The sequence below is a fragment of the Bos javanicus genome, chromosome 5 (assembly GCF_032452875.1).
Source record: "Bos javanicus breed banteng chromosome 5, ARS-OSU_banteng_1.0, whole genome shotgun sequence".
Lineage (NCBI taxonomy): Eukaryota > Metazoa > Chordata > Mammalia > Artiodactyla > Bovidae > Bos > Bos javanicus.
The window spans coordinates 74,259,600-74,285,226 of NC_083872.1; the positions used below are offsets into that span (position 1 = coordinate 74,259,600).

General features: G+C 49.5%; 2 long non-coding RNA genes across 3 annotated transcripts; one reads left to right on the plus strand and one right to left on the minus strand.

Annotated features, from left to right (window-relative positions):
- The first annotated feature begins 1,853 nt into the window (after positions 1-1,853).
- On the plus strand, positions 1,854-21,306 carry LOC133247887 (uncharacterized). Of its 2 annotated transcripts, none has more exons than XR_009736547.1 (4): positions 1,854-11,645; positions 17,704-17,886; positions 18,398-18,541; positions 19,667-21,306. It is a non-coding gene; the product is annotated as an uncharacterized LOC133247887 (long non-coding RNA). The 2 variants fall into 2 exon arrangements; XR_009736548.1 differs by having other exon boundaries at positions 18,398-18,494.
- LOC133247888 (uncharacterized) lies at positions 16,379-17,704 on the minus strand. The gene is made up of 3 exons (XR_009736549.1): positions 17,036-17,704; positions 16,798-16,926; positions 16,379-16,551 (listed from the first exon to the last, which is right to left on the minus strand). It is a non-coding gene; the product is annotated as an uncharacterized LOC133247888 (long non-coding RNA).
- Positions 21,307-25,627: the final 4,321 nt, after the last annotated feature.

Sequence of the window (25,627 nt, forward strand, 5' to 3'; positions counted from 1 at the left end):
CTTGGGAAGACTGGGGAGTGGGGGTGGTGAAATGAGGAGGCCGGTGCAGGCTCTAAGTCCCACTCCAGCACACTCATCCGAATGGTGCAGGACCAAGTCACTTCCCCTCTAGTTCTTCTGTTTCCTCCCTGGTAGATGCAGGGTTCAGTTCCATCAGGGGCCTCTCCTAACAATGACTCACAAGCTTCGAGACTTTTAAGCTCCCAGACCACACGGACTGCCTGAGCTTTTACTGATGACAGCGACGAGTGGAGAGGGTCCAAGCTCAGCTCACTGGTGAGTATTTGGAGGTGACTCAGTGAAGAATCAGAAGGCCCCAGAGTTTTTATTTATTCCTCTTCCCCATTTGTCAGAAATCCTTCATTGTGCCCCAGTTTCAGGGTGTATTTTTAGTGGAAATAAACTTGAGCAGCTCAAGATGACACGATTCCTTCAGGAGTTTCAGCATCACCTGCTGGAGAGAAGGGCAGGTGGAGTCAGTGAGAGCTCCTGACCCAGTGGTTCAGGCTTCCAGGCTCACCAGAGAAATCATTTAATCTGCCAGAAAAACAAAAGAAAAATCTCCCATGGCTGCAAGCCTGGGGTGAGGTGAATACCTTCAGTCTGGGATCCAGGATCAATGCTTTCAAGACAGTTGGCATCGGCGCTTCCCTGGTGGCTGGGTGGAGAAGAATCCACCCACCAATGCAGGAGACAAGGGTTTGATCCCTGGTCCGGGAAGACCCCACATGCTGAGGAGAAGCAAAGCCCCTGGGCCACAAAGACTGAGCCTGTGTTCTAGAGCGCACGGGCCACAATTACTGAAGCCTGCATGCCCTAGAGCCTCTGCTCCATCACAATGAGAAGCCCCTGCACCGCAACTAAAGAGGAGCCAGTGCAGCAACGAGGATTCTGTACAGCAAAAACAAACAAAAAAAGACAGCACCTAGCCAGGGAAGCAGAGCTGTTATTTGAAATCCTATCTGCCCTCCTCTAAATTTGAGCCTGGATCTTGCTTGTGTTTTTCTGAGCCCTTTGATACATTTGGATAAATATGCTTGGGAGTGAGCAGCTGGGGGGAGTTTAAATCCTCTGCCTAAATAAGGGAGGAGAATTTAGAGTTTCCAGAGGCCATGGAAAAGGCGGAGTGTCATAGACACAGTTAGCGACCTGCCCAGACACCCTGGCAGGACTGATTCACCCCAGCTCCTCCTGATGTGGATGTTGACCGTACCCTTCAACGCATTTTCTTCCATCGTGAATTAGTAAGAGCAGGGCAGGACCATGTCAAATCCTTATGTAATAATCACAGCAAAGACTTACATGGTGCTAGACTCAGTTTTTTGTTTTTTAAAGGTTATACTAGTTAATTTTTAATTGAAGTGTAGTTGATATACAATGTTGCATTAATTTCTGCTGTACTGCAAACTGATTCAGTTATACATATATGTGCATTCTTTTCTTTAATAATCTTTCCCATTATGGTTTATCATAGGATACTGAATATAGTTTTCTGTGCTATACAGTAGGACCTTGTTTACCCATTTTATATATTTAATAGCTTATATCCTCTGACCCCGACCTCCCACTCCATCCCTCCCCCAACCCCCTAGGCTCAGTTCTTGATTCTTTATAAATACTAACTCCAGTCTCCCATTTTTACCATTCGGTCATTCAGCTAAGATAGGGTGGCAAGTGACTTGCTCAAGGTCACACAACTGAGCCTGCAGCTGACTCCAGAGCCAGGGCTCCCAGCCTCTGTGGCCTCCTCTCCCGGAGTTGGGAGGGGGGCTCTCTGGAGAGCTCCATATCCAGCCCTCTCACTTCACGCAGGTGAAAACCTGGCGGAATGAACTTACCCCCTCCACCATGAAGCCACAGTTTGCTCAGTAATAAACTCAGCAAAAGGTCAGGAACAGCAGATCACCCTTGACATTTCCTTAGGCATAGTCACATGGCAGCCCCAGACTGTCTCTAATCAAACCAGTACGACCTGTCTCCTCCAGATCTGGCTCTGATCCCTGGCTCCTCACCTCTACCCAGAAATAGGAGCTGGTGTGCATGTAGGGTCCAGGGAGCATCTTGAGACACTGGATTCTGGCTCCAGAAGGGGTGAGTAGGACCGGAGCTGATGCGGAAAAAGGTCGGGAGGTGCCCTCACTCTGGGGGAGGGATGCTCTGTTTGGGAGGGAGGCTGTGTTAGGAGTGGGCAGGTCTTTGCTGTGGGTCTGTCCTGTGGTTGCTGCCACCACCTGAGTATAGGTAGCGTCTCCATCATGCAACAGAGAACGTCCCCATGTGTTTCTCAATGTGCCCTGGGGAGGGCCTGGGGGCAGAGGACCAGCAACTGGAATGATGCTCCTTGAATGACATGGGGTAGAGTAGTCATCATGTTCTCTCTCTCTCTAAACACACACACACACACACACACACACACACATATGCACACACACACACACACATATGCACACACACATTCTCTCTCTCATTATCCACGGGGCTAATTTCTGTAACTCCATCCAGCTTGGGGATGCCTTCTGTCACTCGCACAAATATTAAAAAGGAACATTTATTTTACTTTCCCAAAGGTTAATTTGTTTTTATTGTTGGTGCAGTTTTTATAATATTTTGATGTTAAAAATTCTTCGTATTTCAGAACAACTGTTCCGAATGATGACGAACCTGTTCACTTATTTGGCACAAGTCCACGTGTGTTCTGTTTTGGTCTCTGGTCCACGTGTGTTCTGTTTTGGTCTCTGGTCCATTTACACTGAGAATCATGTCTCTAATGGCATTTGGGGTGGGAATTCATGCCCCAAAACAAAATAACTTCAGTTGTCAACTCAAAGGAGGCAACCTGCCACATGTGGCGTAAATTGAATGCTGGGTTCAAGAGTCCTTATTACAGAGCACCTCTCAAACTGAGCTCGTGTCAGAGCTTGAATCACCCAGACAGCTATTTACAATGCAGATGGCTGCCCTCCCCACCTCCACACTGTGTCTGACTCAATAGGTCTGAGGTAGGGCCCCTGAGTTTGCATTTCTAACAAGCTTCCTAGTCACGATGATGCTACTGATCTGAGGCCCACATCATCCTCATGGTTAACTCACTACCATAATTACAAAATCTCTTTCCTATCAATAATTTAAAAACTAGGTACTTCGTATATGTATTCATTTCAACACACGGCTTGTTCACTTACTCAACAAGTAATCATGGAGCAGCTACTGAATGGCAAGGTCTAGGCACTGGGGACTCAGGGTGGAGGAAAGAAAGCCCTTGACACCAGCAAGGACATTGACAATCAACTATCACCAATTAAAAACATCTTAAAGTGACAGGCAGTGAGAAGTGCTACCAGGAAGAGAACAGCAGGGGATACAGAGGGATGAGAGATGCTACTTTAGAGAGGATGGTCAGAGGAGGACAATTGAGAGGGGTGACATTTGCGAAGACTCAAGTGAAAAAGATTGTGAGCAGTGCAGACATCTGGAGAAGAGCATTCAAGGCAGAGGGAATGTCAGGGGCCAAACCCTGATGGGAGATACACGTTTGGTGTGTCTGGTGACTCAAGGACACCTGTAAGGGTGGAAGAGAGGGAGTGACAAGGAGAGGGGTAGGAAGAGAAGGCAGAGGGGTGCGTAGCACGGGGAGGGTCTTCTAACTTGGGGTTGGGGTTTTAGCTGAAAGAGAAGGAGTGTTAATGCAGAGGGTGACATGATCCGATTTCTGTTTCCAAAGGACCTCTCTGGCTGCTGGGTGGAGAGCAAGATGGCGAGGGCTGAGGCTGGAGGCCAGTGAAGGGGCTGCTGCTCTCACCCAGACAAGAGATGACAGTAGCTAGGTTAAGACAGGAGGAGGCTAGCGATTACTGGAAAGATTTAGGTAGGATTTAGGTTGACAGAGCCAATAGGATTTGCTGACAACCTTATGTAGGAAGTGAGAACCAGATGGAGTCAAGGGCCACTGGTAGGATTTTTAGCTAGGGCAGCTGGAAACATGGTGCTTCTTCAGCAGTTCTTAGGGTCTGGCTGTGGCTCCCAGAACAGCCAGCATAGAAACAGACAGTGAAGATGTGATGTCCGCCCTCAACACCTAACATCTACTGCAATACTCAATAAACGTTGAGTGTCTGGATAAAGTGACTCCCCAGAGCAGGGACAGTCCCTTTGGGGTCACATGTTACCAGTTTATCTGATTAGAAACATCCCTTTCTGGGCTCCACTTGGGTAACAGATGTCAGGTGAGAAGCTGCCTTGGCATCACATACATAGCTGGCTGAGCATCCGTGTAGGTTAGAGATCTGTGGTTTACGAACTCACTGGAATTGGAAAGAATCAAAGATCAGTTGAGAAGAATCAAAATGGCATTCCAGATGAACTCTACTTAGGCTTATATTATATCTATTATACCACAGGTATGGTATGCTCTAATAGATTAGTACTCTTCCAGCCATGGCTGACCAGAAGAGTGTTTTAGTTTTAATTATGCAATAGTTGCTAGCTGGCAGGACAGAGGAGGAGGATCTCAGATTTTCTTGGTATTATTTCTAGTCATCAATTGATCCTATGTAATTCAATGTCAGATGGGAGCCTTCCTACTTCTTGAAAGCTTCAAAAAATTAATATCCATCTCCAATTCCATACACAGTGGATGTCTAAATCAAAATTTCTGTGAATTTGGTGGGAGGCAAGGACTCTTACTGTCAAGGTCACTGCTGTCTCCAGACTATTGCTTCTGCTGGTACTATCTTTGTCTCACACCAAACTGATGGCCCGTGAAGCTCATTTCCTTCCTTATCCTTATTTTCTGCTGTAACCTGATTATAAGCAAGGGTCCCATGTGACCCAGTCTTGAGATGGAGTTGTATTCAGGGAGAATAGTTCAGCAAACAAAGGTAATTAAAAAGTAATTCCAATCTTTATTTGTATCTTTCCAATCAAACTTAAGAGGATCTCAATCAGATCACATAGTTTTATTTCTTGACTCTCTTATCTTGCCAGACCTCACTTTATCTCCATGTACTTCTATATTTTTTCACCTGCCAAACCTTTCTCCCAAGTTTTCCATCTTCCCTTTGGTCTTTATAGTTCTGTTTCTTTATTTCTGATCTTTCTTTAAATTATCACAAAAGGATGTAATATAAGATGCAAAAGACTGAACTTGCATTAGAGAGAATTAGAGGAAAGCTTTATTAATGCTTTTTATCCCCATTCTCTCTCCTGAAATCTGCCTACTAAAGTACTAAAGATAATTTTCTTTGTTCTCTTCTCCCCTTCTTCCACAGTCACCAAAACAGTCATTAGTGAAGCACAGTTCACTGGAGATTTGGAGGGAGAAAGGTAGGGCTTCCATCACAAAAATGCAAATCACTTTAAAATGTGCATTAGACATCTGTGCTTCTAAGAGACATTTCAGCCACCACCACCGGGGTTTGCCTCCGACATTAGCCCATCTCAACCCATTTTAATGGCTTCTTTATGCTGCTTGTCTCCACTGATCTTCAGTATGTCTCCTCTGCTTCTCTCAGGTACGTGCTCAGTAGTTCAGTGTGTCTGACTCTTTGTGATCCCATGGACTATAGCCTGCCAGGCTTCTCTATCCATGGGATTCTCCAGGCAACACTGGAGTGGGTTGCCAGGCCCTCCTCCAGGGGATCTTCCCAACCAAGGGATTGAATCTTTGGCAGGTGGATTCTTTACCACTGAGCCCCCTGGGAAGCCCACTCCTCCCAGGTGCGAACCACAAATTCTGCTCCTTATCTTTGCAAAACAGTTCGGCCTGTGAGCAAAGGGGTTGAGAGCAGGGGCACCAGAGCCCATCTGCCTGGTTTGAATCTCGCCTCTGATTTACCAGCTGTGTGATGTTGGGAGAGCTTCCTACCTTTTTGTCCTTTAGTTTCTTCATTTGCAAAATAGAACCAATGCTCATACCTTGATCACAGGATTGTTAGGATTAACTAGGTTAACTGACCTGTGGTCCTTGGGGAGGCATCTGGTGCCTTCAGGGGCTCCTGAAGCCTCAGCTCTTATGACTTCTTGGTTTCAGGGCTCACATGTTGCCTCCTAACAAAGAGACTTGTCAAAGTCTTTTCCAAACAAAGGCCATTTCCTCTCCAGGAAGGATTTTGCCACCTGTCCATGCTGCTTCACCCCGTTGCTTCTGTAAGGGACTCTGGGTTCCAATCCTGACTGCTGTTTTCTAGCTCAACCCTTCAACTCTGAGTGTCTCAGTCTCCTCTTCTTAGTTTTTCCTTAAAATATTTTTGTTTATTTGGCTGTGCCAGATCTTAGCTGTGGCATTCAGGATGTTCAGTTTTCATCGAAGCTTGTGGAGTCTTTTAGTTGCAGGATGTAGAATCTAGTTTTCAGAACAGGGATCAATCTTGGTCTCACTGCATTGGGAATATGGAGTCTCAGCCACTGAACCACTAGAGAAGCACCCCAGTCTCCACATCTTTGAAATGGGGATAAGAATCCTATGGTTGTTAGGGTTAAGGGAAATTGCATGTGAAGCATCTATGATAAGAATGGTTTTTCGAGTATTGGCTGGGTACTGGGCACTCTCCCATACACAGGTAACCCCCGCTTTTCGAAAGTTTTCATTACATTACTTCACTTTTGTGAAAGACCTATTAGAACCTGTTTCATTAACTGAAAGAAATTTTAAGAGGAGTTTTGCTTTTATGAAAAAAAAGCAAACAATGAACGTGGCCTTCAGAGTTTGTTTTGCAGGGAGCCATGCCAGAGGCATTGCATATCCCTGGGATCGAGGGGCCCCAGCCAGCTCCTTCCCAGAGGGCTACCCTCAGCCTTTCGGCAGCAAGCCACCATGACTGTCAAGTCTGTGAGCATCTGTGCTGTATCTTGATCCATTTTTTTTTGTCTGTTAGAAAGATGTGTTCTTAGGTAATTGCTTCTTTGCTTTCCATCATTTTGGCTTATGGAAGGTTTCATAGGAACCTCTGTACTTTTAGATAGCAGGGGACACCTGTAAATTCTCTGCTCAGTGACCAACACCTAGGACAGTCAACAGATGTTATATCGGCTCATCCCTGAGAGATGGGGAACATGGTTCCTTATGAAGGACAGGTGCTCCCAAGTAACATATGATTAGAGTTGGGATCAGGTACAAGGGGAAGTCAAGGGAGGGCAAGATCCCTGGGCCTTCCTGCCAGAGGAGGATGTATAATCAGGGAGGATTTGGACAGGGAACATGAGGAAGGAACGCAGAGGAGAGGGGCACCCAAGCAAAGGCTGGGAGGTAGGCCTGTACTTTGGTGCCATGTTCCTCCCCCAAACCACTCTTCTGATTCAGCCAAGTGCACCAGCAGAGCAGCTGACCTGGCCAGTCCATAGGGTTCCCATCGGGGGGCAGGTGAGCAACAAGGGCAGAACAGAGGGCTGGGGAAGGCTCCCTGCCAGGCGGAGGTGTTCAGACGTCAATGTTATTATTAATAATCATAACAAAGCAATAAGATGGAGCATCATTTGTTGTGCTCCGACGTACCAAGCACTGCCCTAGAGGGACTGGATTCTCTCATTTCTCCCATTTTGCAGATAAATGGCCTCAAGCTCAGAGAGCAAAGACCACACATCGAATCAATGTCAAGGCCTGGACTGAGTGTCAGAGTCACCTGACCCCAAGGTTCGGGCTGTGGCTGTAATGAGAGCCAGCATCAGCCTGGGGTATTAGCAGCCTCTGTGTATTTCACAGGGGTCACTCTTAAGGGAGAGTTCTCTTCCAGGATGCAAGGAGTTGGGGACAGTCTCGTCCTCTCCCCCTTCCCCTCTCTTTTCTCAAATCCCTCTGCACAAGGTCACAGGCAACTGAAGGCTCCCTCTGGCCACCCTCAGCACCCCCGTGGGTCTGTCATCCACGGAGTCGGGTTTAATAACCAGGGGGTCCAAGTGTCACAGGGCCCTTACTTTCAGCTTTCCTCATCTGAATGGGACCTAGCAAGGTGGAGATGGCGAGGGCAGGAGAGGGAGAGGAGACTCCTCTCTCTGCACCTCCCCAACCCTGCTTTGGCATTTTGTGTGCTGGGAATGAGAAACCTAGCGTTGCTATGGAAACTGCCATCCCCTGCTCCCTCTCTCACTCTCTGTGGGCAGTTCTTGTATGTAACATGGAAGTGCAGGGCTCCCTGCTACCCAGGGGGCTGGAATTCAGGAGGACCATCTCTGGGGGTGGGGATGCAGGAATGGATGGGAGCTGACAGAAGGGCCTCCCGCGGTTCTGCTCCCAGGAGGAGTTTCAGGGCCTCCGACCTGAGGGCAGCGTGAGGGGCAGCCATGGAGCTCAGGCTGCATCTCTGGAGTGAGCCTGGTAACAATGCTCATTCACACTCATTGCAAAGAAGAGTTCACAAAGTGCAGTCAGCTGGGCTGTTTAGAAAGAGCTTGGGCCCTGCAGTTCCTAAGACTCAGGCTTGAATACCAGCATGTGTAACTTCTCCAAGCTTCCATTCCCCACATCTGGAAGCTGAGCAACCTCAGAAGTGGTCACATGGGACCAAGACTGTGCCCCTGTCCCCTGCCTGGAGGCTACTTCAGAGATAGCATCGGCTTAAGGGAGGGGAGGAGTCCCCTCTCCTCTCTTCCCCATCTCACCTGATTCCACTCAGGTAGGCAGTATGAGCCCACTTTACAGAAGAGAAGACTGAGATCCAGGCCAGGGAAGGAAGGGGCTCACAGTCCACAGAGTCGGGGCCGGGCCTAGGGCTGAACAGGAGCCTTGCACTCTCCCCGGTTTCCCAACAGCCCTTCTCGCTCTTGGCACTGCTGCCTGGAGCTGGCCTTAATTGCCAGGCACGTGACCTGCAGGACTCCCTCCCTCTGAGCCACGTGCTAAGCCCCAATCCCTCTTGATGCTGTCATGGTGGGGGGGATCAAGCCTGCGGCAGAAACACCTCTCTTTTGGCTTTTAATACTAAAATAGAATAAAGTGCTGTACGTTTTCTGTGGGAAATGAAAGATGGGACTGGGGAGAAAAACAGCCCTCCAGTCCCCAAATCAACACCCCCGTCAGCACCCCTCTCAGCTTCCAGAAAGAAAACATTCCTTCCAGGTGATTTGTTAGCTCTTTCTGGGGCAGAAGAAGGTGGAAAACTAATTTTAACTTCTCAGGGATTTTTTTTTTTTTTTTTAGCTTTTATGTTTTTCAGACCAGAGGTAGGGCATCAAGTGCCCTTAGGTCCACTGATTTGGGGAAAGACTTGAAGCGGGCAGTAATTTTGCCTCCACCAGCCAAGTCCTGCAAATCTCAGTGGGTAGAGATGCCGAGAAGGTCAAGGTCGGGTGCTAACCCTCCCTAGATAAGCTCCCGCTCCTCCCTCCCCCAAATCCAAGGAAAGTGTCCCCCTAAGAGTTAGGAGACTGAAGTCAGATATGTGAATCTGTGAAACCTAGATCTATTTTTTGTCCTTGAGCAAGTCACTTCACTTCTGGGCCTCAGTGACCTCATCAGTCACTGGGGAACAATAATTGCTGTCTTGACCACTTCCTAGGTGGCTGTGAAGGTTCAAAGCAGTGCTGGGCTGATTTCTTGGCCCCAGTATTTAGACGGGCATAGCAAAACTGGTGAGGGTCCCACAGGACTCATCAGAATGGGGAAGGAACCCCTAGGCCATCCACTGGAGCAAGAGAACCAAGAGATCAGGCCCTATCTTGTGCTTAGCCCAGTGTCTGGCACGTGGAGGGTTGTTAATGCACGTTTATAAATGAGAAGTCAATGAGCATTCCCACTGGGAATGGGGACAAAGGTTAGCCTGGAGAAGAAGCTGATGGGAAATTGGTTAATTGATCTACAAGCAGCAGAATGACTGTGATGGAGTGTAGAGAAGAGATGGTTAGAGACAGGTTCTGGGACCACAAGTAGACTCTGTAAGAGGACAAATTTCAATTCCACATGCAGACTATAGGGGAGGGGGAGTGAGCTTGCATTAAGCATTTGCAATGTGTCTGGGTTCTGAAGAGAAACAGCTGAAGTCCTCGCTGAGAGGGTTGTAAAGAGGTTGTAAAGAACCCAATGGCTGGAGCCAGAGAGCCTGGGTCCAAAATTTGCCTCTGCCACTAACCAGCTGTGTGGTCTTGGGAGAGTTACTTCCCATCTCTGAGTCTGTTTCCTCATCTATAAACTGGGGTTGATGATGTTACTGAACTCAGGAGTAGCTGTAAGAATTATAGCATATAGACATATATATATCAATCCAGGAACAAAGCCTGGCAAAGAGTAAGTGTTTAGTAATTGCTTTGTGAGTGTTGGCCAGCATCATTACTTTCCCTTGGTCTCAAGCTACTTGGTTTCATCTAATCTTCGTAATGATCCCATGAGAGGTATCATTTTCATCTCCATTTTCCAGATGGGGAAACTGAGGTCCATGCACTTGTCTTGAAAGTGGCAGTATAAGAACTTGAGCCCAGTGCTGCCTTCCTGGAAGCCTGCACTCCTAACCATTGCAGGGCTCCTATCATCTCCCCGAGGGGGAACCCCGCTATGCCCCCATTTCCCAGCCTAGGAGGCAAATGCCCAGAAAGAACAAGGTCATGACTCGATGTCTCAGAGCCGTCCAGAGGCAGAGCTCAGGTTTGGCTCCAAAGCCCACAGGCTTGCTTTCCCCTGCACACACCTGCTAAGCACGAGTGCCACTGAGGGTAGAATGGGCCACCTGTCTGCCTGTCGCTGGACCAGCACAGGGAGAAATGCTGCTGAGGCTCAAGATGGCACATCGGCTCTTCCACAGCCTGAGGGTGGATGGTTACGTGAGGTGATGAGCATTGAGCTCTCCAGAAGGTGGCAATGCGATGCGTGCGACGGAAGTGAGAAAGCACGCAGCCCTTGCTCCTGCTGCCACAGCCAGCTGGGGCCAGAGCAGCCCAGAGTCCCCCCGATGGGACGTCCCACCAGCGGTCCAGACAATACCTCGCCCAACCTTCTCTCCTCTGTCTCTGTCTGGGTTTCTGTCCCTCTGCCCCCTTCTCTTTGTCTCCCGTCCTCCTTCCCTCCCTTTCAAGAAAATGAATCATGCCCCGCTCGCCAGCAGCACGCCACTGGGATGAGTAAGTATTCCTCCATCTTCCTTATCTATTCCCTGGAGTTTGGGTTACTTTTGGCCAAAATATAGTCAAAATCACGTGGTGTCCAGAGTAAGTTACAGAGTTTAATTTCTCTGCATGAAAATGTGTAGTATTCTAAAGGTCATCTTATTAAAAAAAATCCTGGATCAGTGCAATGCCACGTCAGCTCGATTGCTGTGTCAACGTAAGAAGCCAGGGCAAAAATAGATAATCTAAGACTTATTTGCTCGTCCATGTGAGGCATAAGCTATTTATCTTTTCTGGAATTGAGTTAAAACTACTTCCAAGCCATTTTAGAGAAGGATACTGATATAAAGGATGGAATAAGAGATAATAATAGGAAGTTGTGCTGGCTTCAGGGTTTCTTAAATAGAGATTCGATGAACTGGAGGAGTCTGAAGAGATCTGGCTTTCATCCAGACAAATAATACATCTATTCATTCTTTCTTCCTTTCATTCATTCAGGATGAAGGGTTTACTCTATTCCATAGCCAGAAAATACAAAGAAGACAGAAACAGACACTGACAGGCAATGGGGACATGTCTCTGTTCTTCTGGAACTCCGGGTCCAGGGAAGGACAAGGCAGGTAAACAGGAGTTAGGATGGAGCGGGCAGAATGCTGTGATGAAGGCATATGCGGAGCATGGGGGCCTTCAGAGGGGCTGTGTGCTGGCATTGTGTGAAGCCCTGGGGCTGTGGACATCGCCCCGGACAGGCTTAGACTCAGAGTGACTGATGGCACATGGGGTTCAGCTGACCAAATCCAGTCCCGTGGGGATGGTCCTCAGAATGCCCTGTGACCAGGGTGGGCTTTAGAGATAGAAAAGAAGACCATCTGGAGAGTGGTGGCAAAGCCACAGATGTGGACATGCGCAGAGCATTTTAAGGGACTGAATGAATTGTGGGGTAACTCTAGCAGGAGCTCATTTAGTGGAGTAGCAAGAGACGGGGCTGGTGAGGATGTGGGGGGTGGGGATCCTTGGGAGGGATTCTGAGCCGAGAGCTGCATGGGCAGAGTGGCCATCTGTGGGGCTTTGAGCAGATCACTACAGAGGCTGGTTCCAGCCTGGGAAACGTAAGCCTGAGCAGGTGGGAGGCTTGCCACTGTTCTCCATCTGTTGAGGAAGGGTCACATAAGTGCCACCTGGCTTTCTGGTGGGTGACAGCATCTGGGAGGCAGAGAGCGTGTCTCTGGGGCAAGATACTTGATTGGGCCTGACCATGATTTATTCAGCAGCAACAGACACCTGCAGCCTGGGGCCAGCGCTGGCCTTGGTCGTTCTCCAGGACTTGATCTGGGTGCATATACCTGTCTCTTTGGAAGACCAGGGCACGGGGTGGGTGGTGGCTGGGGGACAGAGGCCAGCCAGGAAGGAGTAGCCTCTTCCATCTTTAGCTGAATGGGGGTGGGGGTGGGGAAGAGGACGTGTCCAGCTCACCTGGAGTGAGCACCGCCTGCTCCAGGGGTTGCCGGTCCAGTTCTGTCCCCCAGGAGTTCTTCTAGGCTCACCACGAGATTCACCACCGCAAGTGATCCCAGTCACACCACCTAGTAATCCCAGACAGAACTCACTGCCCCCAACATTGGCAGACCCCACTACATTGTATGTGTGCACACACGCACGTGCCGTGTGTATGTGGGCATACACGCACACGCTGTGTGCTTGCAAATACAGGTGTGCTGTGTTTTTCATAAATCCCAGGTAGCATGATGTTGGGCTTCCCTGGTGGCTCAGTTGGTAAAGAATCTGCCCCATGATATAGGAGACCTGGGTTCGATCCCTGGGTTGGGAAGATCCCCTAGAGAAGGGAACGGCTACCCACCCCAGTATTCTGGACTGTTCCATTATGTTAATATAGACTGAGTAATGGTAAACTGTCAGTAATACCTAGTTAGTATTTGCAGGTCATTCTGTATTTTTCCAGAACCTGCTCACATCTATATTTTCCTCATTGGTCTCATTGTAATCCTGAGAGGTAGAGAGGGCAGGTAGTAGGCAGCCCAGAGGTCACCAGGTTAGTTAGTGACTGAACCAGGAGAAGCCAAACCTGCTTGACTCCATGTTCCTAGTGCAGTTTAAAGAGACGAAGATCTCTCATTATCTGCCCTTAGAGGCATGGCAAGTACTTTTCCAGGCCATCCTACCAATTTTTAACACTGCCAATTTAATGACCATTTTGTTTAAAAAATTGTTTTTATCCAGCTAATGGTTTAATCGGGTGGCTCAGACAGTAAAATCTTCCCTGGTGGCTCAGACAGTAAAGAATGTGGTCTTTGCAGTGCGGGAGACCTGGATTTGATTCCTGGGTTGGGAAAATCCCATGGAGAAGGAAATGGCAACACACACTCCAGTATTCTTGCCTGGAGAACCCCCATGGACAGAGGACCCTGGCAGGCTACAGTCCATGGGGGTCACAAAGAGTTGGACATGATGGAGCAATTAAACACAGCACAATGGTTTAATACTTTGGCCACCTGATATGAAGAGCCAACTCACTGGAAAAGACCCTGATGCTGGAAAGATTGAGGACATGAGGAAAAGGGGGCGACAGAGGATGAGATGGCTGGATGGCATCATCGACTCAATGGACATGAGGTTGAGCAAACTCCGAGAGATAGTAAAGGACAGGGAAGCCTAGTGTGCTGCAGTCCATGGAATCACAGAGTGGGACATGACTGAGCAACTGAACAACAAATGGCTTAATAGTAACATGGAAACTCAGTAGCCAGTCATGTTAAGATTAGCCATGGAAAGTTGATATTGGCCAAAGTTTGATTTTTCACTGTGCACACCAAAACCTAACAATGTTTCCCTCCCTATGTCCCACCCTCCTGGGATGTGTGGCCATGAAGCCTGAGGCTAGCCAGTGTCAGGCCTCTCCCCAGGCCAGCTGGCCACTCATGATGGGCCACTCACTCCCTAATGATGATAAACTCCTCCCCCTTGACACACACACATTTTTTTTAAAAGCAGACCCTAAGCTAACCACTTTGCAGGTACCATCTCAATGAATCACAACAACAGAACTATAAAGTAGCTATCAGTATTATTCCCATTTTGCAGATGGGGAAACTGAGGTTCAGAGAGGCCCAGTGACATACTGACAGTTACACAAGTCAGGAGAAGGGGTGCTGAGAGCCACACCTGGGCTATTTGTCCCCAGCATCTGAGAGAGTAATCATTAAGCTCTATTGTCTCCCTCTACTCCGGCTTTTCTGCCAGAGCAGGGCTCCTCCTCCACTGCCAGGACCCCAGGTGGGAGGACCAGGGACTTGGGAAGTGTGCCTGGAGGGAGGGTGAGTTCTGATTTGCAGCAGTGGCCACCCAAGGCCAGGGCAACTGGGCGATTAACCTACATTAGGCTCCCCATCACGGCTGCTCCCTCCAGCTCCTCGTTAGAGTCCTTAATTATGAACTAACAGTGGTTCCCAAGTGGAGGAGGAGGGAGGGATGGGTGGCAGAGCGAGCGTGCAGATGGCCTTTCTGGCGAGCGTGGGCTTCATCTGGTCTTTATGTAACAGTGGCTCTGCTTCCCAGATCGCCTTCGAGGCAGACGTTTAAACACTTGTTTTGTGTTTATGATACAGAGGAAGAAATTAAAGGCCCCCAGGGGACAATGAGGAAGAAAAAATTTTAAAAACCAGGAGTGACTCTGAGGGCTTGTCAGGCAAGATGGGGAGAGAAAGCAGGTCTGGGACTGGTTTCAGGATGACAGCGGGCAGGTGGCTTTCCTGGGCTTGGGTGGTGAGATCCAGGATTCCACAGTCACGAGCAGGGAGGAGGGTGTGTCTCCTTCTGCAGACACAACAGGACCAAAGCACGCTGATATTGAGGGGCTGCTGTGTGCTGAGCACTGTGCCAGCCGTGGTGCGCTCTCCTGGATTCTCTCAGCATCCCCCTTTTACAGATGGGGAAACTGAGGCTTAGGGAGGCTCAGTGACTTGGCCAGCATCAGGTTGTCTGACAGCTAGACTGCTGGAAGGGACTGGGATGCCTTCACCCATTCAATCCTGCCTCTTGCAGAAACCTCTCCACACAACCCAGCCTCACCACATAGGCCTCTTTACACTGAACTTCTCAACAGCACAGCTTCCAAACTAGATGTCTTCTGCATCTGACCTGCTGTTGCCTTTGAACTGCTCCTAGTTTCCTGGAGTCTATTGCAAGAGGCCTCAGCGGCCATCACTCCAAGTCACCATTGGGCTTTTATTTTTTTATTTAAAAAATAATTTTATTTATTTATTTTTGGCTGTGCTGGGTCTTCGTTGCAGCGAGCAGAGGCTCATCTCTAGTTGCAGTGCACAGGCTTCTCATTGTGGTGGCTTCTCTTGCGGAGCACAGGCTCTAAGGTGCTCGGGCTTTAGTAGTTGAATCACATGGGCTCAGTAGTTGCGACTCCCAGGTTCTAGAGCACAGGCTCAACGGTTGTGGTACATGGGCTTAGTTGTTCCATGGTAGGTGGGATCTTCCCAGATCAGGGATGGAACCTGTGTCTCCTGCATTGGCAGGTGGATTCTTTACCACTGAGCCACTAGAGGAGCCCTACCAGTGGGCTTTTAGTTTCTCTCTAAGGCAGAGGTCCCCAACCTCTGGGATCTAATGCCTGATGATCTGAGGTGGAGCTGATGTAATAATAATAGAAATCAAGTGCAGGATAAATGTAATGCACTTGAATCACCTCATGGGACACTACAGCTTTCACGGAGGTCCATGCATGTTGCATGGGAGCACTGTGGAGACAGCATTTTTAAATCTGCCAGGAGGAGCAAGACCTGAGGCGGGGCCAAGGCAGGGAGACACTGGGCTACGAATCAGGCTTGATTCTAGTTTCTGCTCAGTCCTCAGCTCACTGTGTGACCTTGGACACCCCCTCACCCCCGCCATTCTGGACCTTAGTTTCATCTGTAAGAAGAGCTGGTGACTGTATACCCTGGCAATCTCCCTTGTGGCGCTCCTGCCAAGTCTGAGTGGGCCCAGCTGTGCTCGCCCAAAGGGTATAGACAAAAGAAACCTTGGTGCAGCCCACTAGGAGATTCTCATTCCCTGTTCGGGCAAGCATTCAGGCAGAGGTGGGGATGGCTTAAAGCTGTGGTCCCCAACCTATTTGGCACCAGGGACTGGTTTTGTGGAAGACAAATTTTCCCATGGATCAGGGGGTGTGGGGTAGGTGGTGGGTAGTGGTTGGTTTCCAGATGATTCAAGCGCATTACAGCAGAAAGCTGGAAGAAGCCTAGACCTCTCTGGCTCTGTGGATCAGCTCCTTCACCTCCAGAATTTATTTACCTGAGTAGGAAATAAACTCTCTGCTGTAACCCACTTTTATTTTGGATTTTTGGTGGCTTACAGTTTAATAATCCTAATCTTAATGATACAGCCTTGGGTGGGAAGAGGAGAAAGTGTCTAGGAGACTTGCTTTTCTGCACAGCGTGAGATGGTCCCGTGGCCCCTCAAAGAGGCAGAGGTTGCAGCCATCATGTGTCTGGATCTAAGCTATGGAATGGGACAGGATCTGTTGGCCTGGTGGCTAAACTGGATATAGTAGCAGTCACTGGATCTCCACTCATTCGTTTACCTTTTCATTCATTTACTCAACCATCCCACCATTCTCTCATGAAGTTCATTCACTCATTGATGAGTCCAATAAAACATCATAGCAGGCAGGAACCCCCAGGCTGGGAAGCGAGTCTGAGCTGGGCAGGGAAACAATGAAGCTTGTCCTGGGGACTAGCAGCCTACCCATCTCTGAGCTCCAGCTCTCAACTCCGATCGGCGGCATCTCTGAAAAGTGATCACATTCCAGGAGCGTGCAGTTCCTGGGGGAAGGGCATAGTGACAAACATGTTGCCGGGCTGTCCCTCATTCTTCCTGTGAGAGAAGAATAAGAGAGCAGGGAGAAGGTCTCTGTAAGCACACCTGCACATTCATGATGTCATAAGAGGGGATGGGTATATTAGCAAGAGGCGGGTTCACCTACCTTGTAGCCTCTGAAAAATCTGTAAGACGTAACACCTTTGCTTAGAACACAATGTTAAGAATATTCTAGAAAACAGTCGGCAACTCATAGGCCTTGTATGTTTTCTCCAAAATTGGGGCAGGATCCCAGGGGAGGGTGGGCGTAAAAAGATCCCAGAATTTGAGGCGGAGTGAGTCGGGAGAAGGAACGGAGAGGCGGAAGAGACCCACAGGCGCTCTTCTGAGGCATCTTTGATACTAAACAAAGTGACCTGGTGGGGAAAATAAGGATTCACTGGATATTCATGGTTGGCCCGAATAAATCAGTTTTCTTTCTGCTATTTGATGGGGCTGTATATCTTTGCAGACACTGTGGTCAAAATTGAGGTTTGAGAGAAGACAAAAAGCAAATGGATCTATTTCTGTTGTCTTTTGTTATGTAACAGACTATCCCAAAAGTTGGGGCTTAAAATAACAGTGGTTTTGTGATTCTTCTTGCTCCTCTGGTAGGCTGGACACAGCTGATGTGGACGAGACAAGAGAAGTACCCGGTGCCGACAAGACAGGGAATGGACGGGACATGCAGGCAGCTGCGTTCAGCTTGTGGCCTGAAGGACCTAGAAGGGGGTGTCACATAGCCTTTCATCCTCCACATGACTTTTCTCACCCCCTGGTTTCTTCTTCCCCCAGGGCAGCCTGGATTTCCTTACTACGTGGTGGCTGGATTCTGAGACAGTGAAAGCAGAAGCTTCCAGGCCCAGAAGTGGCATGGTGTCACTTCTGCCATATTGTCTTGGTCAAAGCAAGTCCCCCAGACAATAGGGAGGAAATAGACTCCACTTCTCCCCAGGAAGAACTGTGAGTGGCCATAAGGTAAGGTAAAGTAAGGTGAAGTCACTTCAGTCGTGTCTGACTCTGTGCGACCCCATAGACAGCAGCCCAACAGGCTCCCCTGTCCCTGGGATTCTCCAGGCAAGAACACTGGAGTGGGTTGCCATTTCCTTCTCTAATGCATGAAAGTGAAAAGTGAAAGTGAAGTCGCTCAGTTGTGTCTGACTCTTAGCGACCCCATGGACTGCGGCCTACCTGGCTCCTCCATCCATGGGATTTTCCAGGCAAGAGTACTGGAGGGGGGTGCCATTGCCTTCTCTGGTGAGTGGCCATACTTACAGGCAAATTTCTGCAAGAAGTTGATAGGGATCATGGAACCCAGATGGAATGTAAGATGTGAAGTACAACAAATTTGGCTTATGCACAACTTTACAGAAGCACATTTGGTGTGCAGAGTGAGGCTCATGGTTCATCTGCATGGGGCTGAAGCTGGGGTTCTGTACGGCTGGCTTGGCTTGGCTTCCACTACCCTGCTTTCCTCTTCTTCAAACAGCCCCATCAGCAGGAGACCACTAAAGGAAAGAGAAATACACCAAGGCCAAGGTCATTAGCATCCCGGAACATTGGATTCTATTTCTGGCAGATCCGAGGTAGTTGGCAAACCTTTACCCCCTGCTTCCCAGCTCAGCACTCAGAGGTAATGAGCCCACTGTATTATGTGGCATTAGGAGAAGTGCCGGGTACCAACCAGGAGAGGAAATAGACTCCCCACTCTCCACGAGCATCAGTCTGCACCTGGGGCTTGGGGTTCAGCTCCGGGCTCAGGGAAAGGCAACTCACATTGATTGAGTGCCTACTGTTTGCCAAATGCTGCTCAGCACGTCCGGCCCCTCCTTTTCTCCTGAGCCTCATCTTGTACTATTTTCCCTTTCCTGGCTTTCCTGCCAAACTGCGTGTATTTCTGTTCTTCCACTGGGTGACTCTTTCTCTTCCTTTGCATGTCCTATTTCCTCTGCTTGAAACTCTCTCTGGTCAACCCCAGGGCATTCCACAAATCGCAGGCTCTCTCCAGGCTACTAGCCAGTGTTCTCTAAGTGTCTGATGAATGACTGAATGATGGTATGAGTGACTCCTCATAACAGCCCATTTGACAGATGAGGAAGCTGAGGCAGATGCCATCAAACAGAGAACCAGCTCACCCAAGGTTGAGATATGGCGAGAGGCAGAGCCAGGATTTAAATCCAAGATCATTTGGTGGCCAAGCTTGTTTCCTTTCTACCACACCTGGCTCAAGAGTTGAATGAAGAGGTGGACAGTGATGGGGAGGGGGGAGTGGGTGCCAGTGGAAAAAGTGAGAACTCAAGCACCTCTCTGCCCCATTACAGGGAGTAATGCTAGAATCAGAGGTGAAACCTGGTCGCGCAGTGTGTGGCTGAGTTTTTGTGAGTTTGGCCTCCCATAATCTCTCTTGAGGGTTTAAAGGCTCTTCTCTGTAGACGAGAGGTGCTAGACCAGCATCCCAGTTGACTGTCAGGATCCAGAGAGCCATGCTAACTCCCAAGGTCTTTGGCACCCTCTGGTTAAAGGGTCTTCACATCTCTGAGCCTCAGTCTTCCTTGTTCAGAAAATTAAGGGTTGTTGAAAAAGTTAAAGCAGTTAATTGTGCAGCATGCTTTGTTAGGCCTGCCCACTCCCAACTTGAGACTCACCTAAGAGAAGCAACTGATAAATATTAAGCTGGAAGGCCTATTGTTCTTCCATTACCATTGAACCTCTTCTGTCTCAACTTCTCTTCTGTGTCATGTTTTGTTCTGTTTCCCAGGGAGGATCAGATGTGATAGAGGATGGGGAAGACATCAGTGGAGTCCTATCCAAAGGACAAGGCTAAAAGAAGTTGGGTTGCCCTTCTGCTTCCACCTGGACCACACCAAGTCAAGGCTAAGGGGCCCAGTAAATATCTGGAGAGGAGCAGAAGTTCCATGAGCTTGGGAGATGATGTGATGATAATGGTAATAGGTATGATAACAGAGATGATGAGGGAGGGGATGATGGAGATAAGCAGACAATGATGATGATGATAGATATGATGGCAGAGATGATGATGGAGGAGACAATGATGGAGGAGGAGATGATGGAGATGATGATGGAGGAGAGGGAGATGATGATGATGATGGAAGAGGTGATAGAGATAAGCAGATAATGTGATGATGATATGATGATGGGCAGATAGGTGCCCAGAAGAGAAAGCTTGTAATAGCATGTTCAGGCCAAGCATTAAGAAAGAAATAAAGGTACCATAGAAAGATCAAAGGACTAATTGTTCAAAGGCCTACAATCCAGGCTCTGCCTCTTGTCAAGTGACTTTGGGCAAGTCATTTGACATCTCTAAGCTTCGGTTCTGTCACCTCTAAAACAGAAACAAAAAGCCTTCCCTGCTTACCTCACTGGGAGCATATGTGGAGAGCAAAGCCATGGTCATAACTTACACACGATCAGCTGTGGTTGTTGCTACTGCTGTAACTGAGAGCAGACCGCACCCGCAGGCACACACTGGCACTAAACGGGCTTAGTGCCAGTGCAAGGTCTTCCTCACCCACATGTCTTTAAGCCTCAATTTCCTCACTTACAAATGAGGATACTAGCCATCCCCACATAGTGATGTGGCCTAGTTAAAATGGGTTCTTTTGATGACTGGATTAACCCAGTGCCTTCGAGAAGTGGGGGCTGTATAAACAATCCTTGTTGTGATTAATGTCTCTGGTTCACTCTAGCTTTTTCTTTTCTGGCCACAGCCTCAGCCTGGCCTGACCTGGTATAATGATCACACCCTCCTGGTCATCACTGCTCCCCAAAATACTTTCACAAGGGGCTGCCCTCTATGGTTGCTGAGGTTGCTCACTGCTCAAGTGCACTCAGCTAAGGAAATTCAGCTTGTGTTTTTCCCTCCCAAAGCTGTGAGCCTCAGAGAGGGGCTGCCTCTGCCTAGAACATGTGCCTTTTTCTAAATCTCGTGAAAACTATACGTGCTAGAAGGCACCTGAATCACCTTATAGTGGGATTTATTCAGCTTAGAAATGTGGACTCAGATGGAGCTTCAGAGGGGATCTGACCCAATATTCTTGTTGTATAGAAAACTATTCATTCAGTCATTCATTTATTGAACTTTTACTGGATACCTGCTATGTGACAGGGTTCCCCCGTTGCCTCAGTGGTAAAGAATCCACTTGCAATGCAGGAGCCACAGGAGATGCAGGTTCGACCCTGGGGTCGGGAAGATCCCCTGGAGGAGGACGTGGCAACCCATTCCAGTATTCTTGCCTGGAGAATCCCACAGACAGAGGAACCTGACGGGCTACGGTTCATGGGGTGGGTCGCAGAGTCAGATACACCTGAAGTGACTTGGCACACACACACACTATGTGACAAGTAGCATCTCTCCGCTTAGCAGGAGGCAGAAGTGTTCATAAGAGGAGTAGGGCATGGGACGTGACTGGTCCAACTGTGCTCCTGCCGACCTCTGACCTGGGGACACCCCATGTCCTCATTCCTCCACCTCCAGAGCTGCGGGCAGGATCCTGAAATGCCAGGTATGGCGCCAGTTTACTATTACTTGCTGTTCTCTGCACTTACTGGCACCTGACCCTGTGCCTTTGATCCAGCTGGGCTTGTACACTGGTAACCCACTGTCCTCTGCTCAGGGCTCAAAGCTGATTTAGATGCCAAGGCCTGCCAAGGCTGGAAAACCACTTAGGGGCTGCATGGCCCTGGATGGTACATTCAAGCAGGAAAGAGGAGTCAGAACCTGGCTCTGGGTTGCCTGTCATTAACATGCATTGAGTTTGGTCAAGCCACAAACTATCTCTTTGTTTGCAAGATAAGAAGTCTGAGCCACAAGACATATAAGGTTTTGCCAATTCTAATCTTCTGGTCACTGGTTCTCAAATTTTGGCATGGGAATTACTAGGAGGGCTGGTTAAAATCAGCCCTAGAACTTCAGATTTGGTGGATCAGGGGTGGGGCCTGTATTTGTCCCAAGTCCTAGATGCTGTGATTCTGCTAGTCCAACCACTGCTCTAGCAACTCTGGCTGCACATTAGAATCACCTGGGGGAGCTTTAAACTGTGTGGATTTCAGGCCCAACCCCAGAGCAATTAAATCAGCATCTCCAAGTGGGAGCTTGTGCTTTGTTATCATTTTAAAGCTACCCCTCCCCAACCATCGCCACCCCGGGTGATTCAAGGATAGAAAACACTGTTCTAGAAAAGTGTCCAAGGATGTGACAGCACATTGATTGGGTAAATGTCTGATTTCCCTTTGAAGAAATGTCTCTGAGATCCCAACTCAGCCCCTTATTGGCTGCCTGGCTTTGAACAGTCTCCCTTGAGCCTCCATTTCCCCTCCTTTAAGTGGTAGCTGTTAGGACCAAACTAATCTGCCTCCCCATGTCTGCCCTCCCCTTCCTCTTGTCTCCAAGGAGAACTTGTGCATTTCTTCTGCTCTGAGGCTGTTCAGCTGAGCACAATTCAATAAGCATTTATTAAAAACTCACAGTGTGCAAGATGCTGGCCTTAATGATGTGGGAACACAAAGATGAATCAGGCTCCGTCCCCTCTCCAAGGAGCTCACATGCAAGTAGGGGAGATGAGGCATGTGTCCAAACGTGAGGCAGGATGTGTCACAGGCCAGAGAGGAAGTAACCGCGGCGGGGACCACTGTATGCAAGGCCCGTGGTGGAGACCCTTTATGGTACATTACATGATCCTCCCAATAATCCATGAGGTAGCTTCAAGTGTAACACCCACTTTACAGATGAAGGAACTGAGGGTTAAAGGACTGGCCAGTTACCCAGGGTGCAAGAGCCAGGTTTTGTTGCCACAGGAGCCCAGAGCAGGATGAGATTCACACCATGAGAAAGGCAAGGAGGCTTTGTCAGAAGAGGTGTGGACACTGTGGTTTGAAGGATGTGTAGAAGTTCAAAGAGTAGACAGAAAAAAAAAAAAGGTAGAGAAAAAGGTAGAAGGATCAGCATCACAAAGGATTGGAGGAGGGAAATCCAAGCTTCTTTAGGGACCCAGAAGTGGTTTGATTGGCTGAAATTCAGGCTAATGGTGAGGCATGGTGGGAATCAGATCCTGGTTGGAGACCTTATGTACTGGGCTAAGGGGTTTTGATTTTATATCTCAAGAAGTGGGGAGCCATTGAAAATTCTTGAGCAAGGGATGGCATTTTTAGAAAAAGATGAAAGTGGTCATGGGTTATGAGAGAGGGAGGGTGATGAGAACCCAGTAAGGAAAGAGATGGCTATGATAGGTGGTCCATGTGAGACGGTACTGCAAACGGGGCTTGGGGGGGCAAGGAAGCCTAGGAAAGTGAGCACACGCAGGTGTCCTGTTGCCACGTGAAACTTCCTTGGGCATCCATTCCTCACGTGCACCTGTTTATTGACTGAGCCACTCTGCACTGGTTGGGGGGGGGCGCGGCAGGGGCAGGTGGGTCTCCTGGGGCCCCACAGCTCCATATACAGCTCCCCTCAAGATGGGGACATGGTCAGTGGAGCATGACCCACTCATGGTAGAGAACTGGGCTGAAGCAGCAGGTAATGGGTTCCTGGGCCAGGTGAAAGCTGGCCGCCTGCCATGTTTCCAGGATGGGGGTGAAGGAAACAGCCCCGTGGCCTAAGTCCTCCTGACCCGAGCTATCCAGGTGAGACGTACCACCCTGCCCACCTCCTGCTGTGAAGTTCACAGCCAGCTCAAGCCTCACGGCCTCTGTGCATCAAGCTGAGCACAAACCCTCCTGGGCTAAGCCAGTTCCTAGAAGCAAAGTCTAGGTGAGGAAAGAGCACTGGGCTGGGATTCTGCCACTTGCCAGCTGGGTGGTCTTGAGTATGTCCCCAAAGCCTTTCTGAGGTCTAGATATTCCATATCCTCTGGATAGGGGACTGATCACAGTCAAGGAGTGTAAGTGCTGAGTCCTCCATCTAGTCCCTCCACCTCCATCTACCCCGTCTTCTCTGGTTAACTTCCCTGAAGAATCCCAAGATCACACAGAGACAAGAAGAGCAAGCCACTATTCACAGTCAAAGGCCAAGATCATCTTTGTACGTTTGTCACTCTGTGGACCTAGCATAGCATACCCATTTTATAGACGACATAACCAAGCCCAGATAATTTCCACAACTGGCCCAATTGGGCTCAAATATTTGAGCAGACATAGAGGCAGACTGAACACTAATGTCTCACCCAAAGGGGCTGGAGCCTCAGCTTGGTTCCCCCCAGACCCCTCTGCCTCTCATGAGGTCTGAGAGCAGATTGGCAGACATCCCCCAGGTCCAGTGTTCTGGAAGCAAGGCTATAGCTCCCTGGAGGATACAAATGATGGTTGGACAGACACAGAACTGCATCCCTTCATTGTCCCTATACCTCATCATCAGTCAGTCAGTCAGTTCAGTCGCTCAGTCATGTCCAACTCTTTGCGACCCCATGAATCGCAGCACACCAGGCCTCCCTGTCCATCACCAACTCCCGGAGTTCACTCAGATTCACGTCCATCAAGTCAGTGATGCCATCCAGCCATCTCATCCTCTGTCGTCCCCTTCTCCTCCTGCCCCCAATCCCTCCCAGCATCAGAGTCTTTTCCAATGAGTCAGCTCTTCGCATGAGGTGGCCAAAGTACTGGAGTTTCAGTTTCAGCATCATTCCCTCCAAAGAAATCCCAGGGCTGGTCTCCTTCAGAATGGACTGGTTGGATCTCCTTGCATCATACAGAACATTTTTTCCATCTCTTGATAACCCTGGAGGAGAACATCACTGTTGGGGGCTGCTGCTAAGTCTCTTCAGTCGTGTCCAACTCTGTGTGACCCCATAGATGGCAGCCCACCAGCATCCCCTGTCCCTGGGATTCTCCAGGCAAGAAGGTCTTTAACACCTCTCCCAAGCTGGCCCACCTCCCTTTTACACAGAGGGCACATCTCAAGCCTTGGAAGGCTAGTTTCCTGCTAGAATTTAATAACCTTGGTTTGTTTCCCTTGTGTTTATTTTTGTTCTTATCTTCTATTTATGGCAAGTGATACTGGTTTCCCATTTAAGGCAGTAATATAACAATTCTCCAGAAAACGTGTTTGGGGCAAGGAGGAGAGGAGTGGGTCGTGGAGCCAGAGACAATTCTAAGTAATAAAGATTGATATCTGCACTGGTTCAAGGTGGGGAGAAGCGAAGAAAACAGAGGTGCTGCCCAAGACCTGCGTGTCGCGCGGATCTCCATTCAGGCGCGCTTAGGTCAAGGTGACTCCGCGGCCCCTCCTGATGGCACGTGCACGGCCCATGTGTCATCCTGCGGGGTCCCGCGGGCCCGGAGACCTAGGGAGGAAGGCGTTGGTTCGGGGCGGGCAGGCAGGGCGCCCGGGAGGGCCCCTGGGGTTTTCGGCGGAGGAGGAGGGCGCGGGAGCCGTGGCGCGCGGGTTGCCATCTGACCGGGAGCGAGCGGCTGGGGTCCCCGGCCAACCCGCCTCGGGATCCTGGCGGGTCACCTGCGGCTGGGGCGATGTGCGTGTGAGTGCGTGCGCAGACGTCAGCCTCCCAGGCCCGCTCCGCCTTCTGCTCACCGCGCGCACCCCGAGCCCCCTGCCGCCCCCACTCTGAGCTCCCCAGCCCCACGCGCCCGTGCACGCGGAGCGCCAGACTGCGGCGCCCGGGCGGCCGCGGGCGGGGCCGAGGGGCGGGACCAAGCCGCGGGGCTCGCCGCCATTGGTCGAGCGCAGCACCCGGGGCGGGGCGTCGGGGGA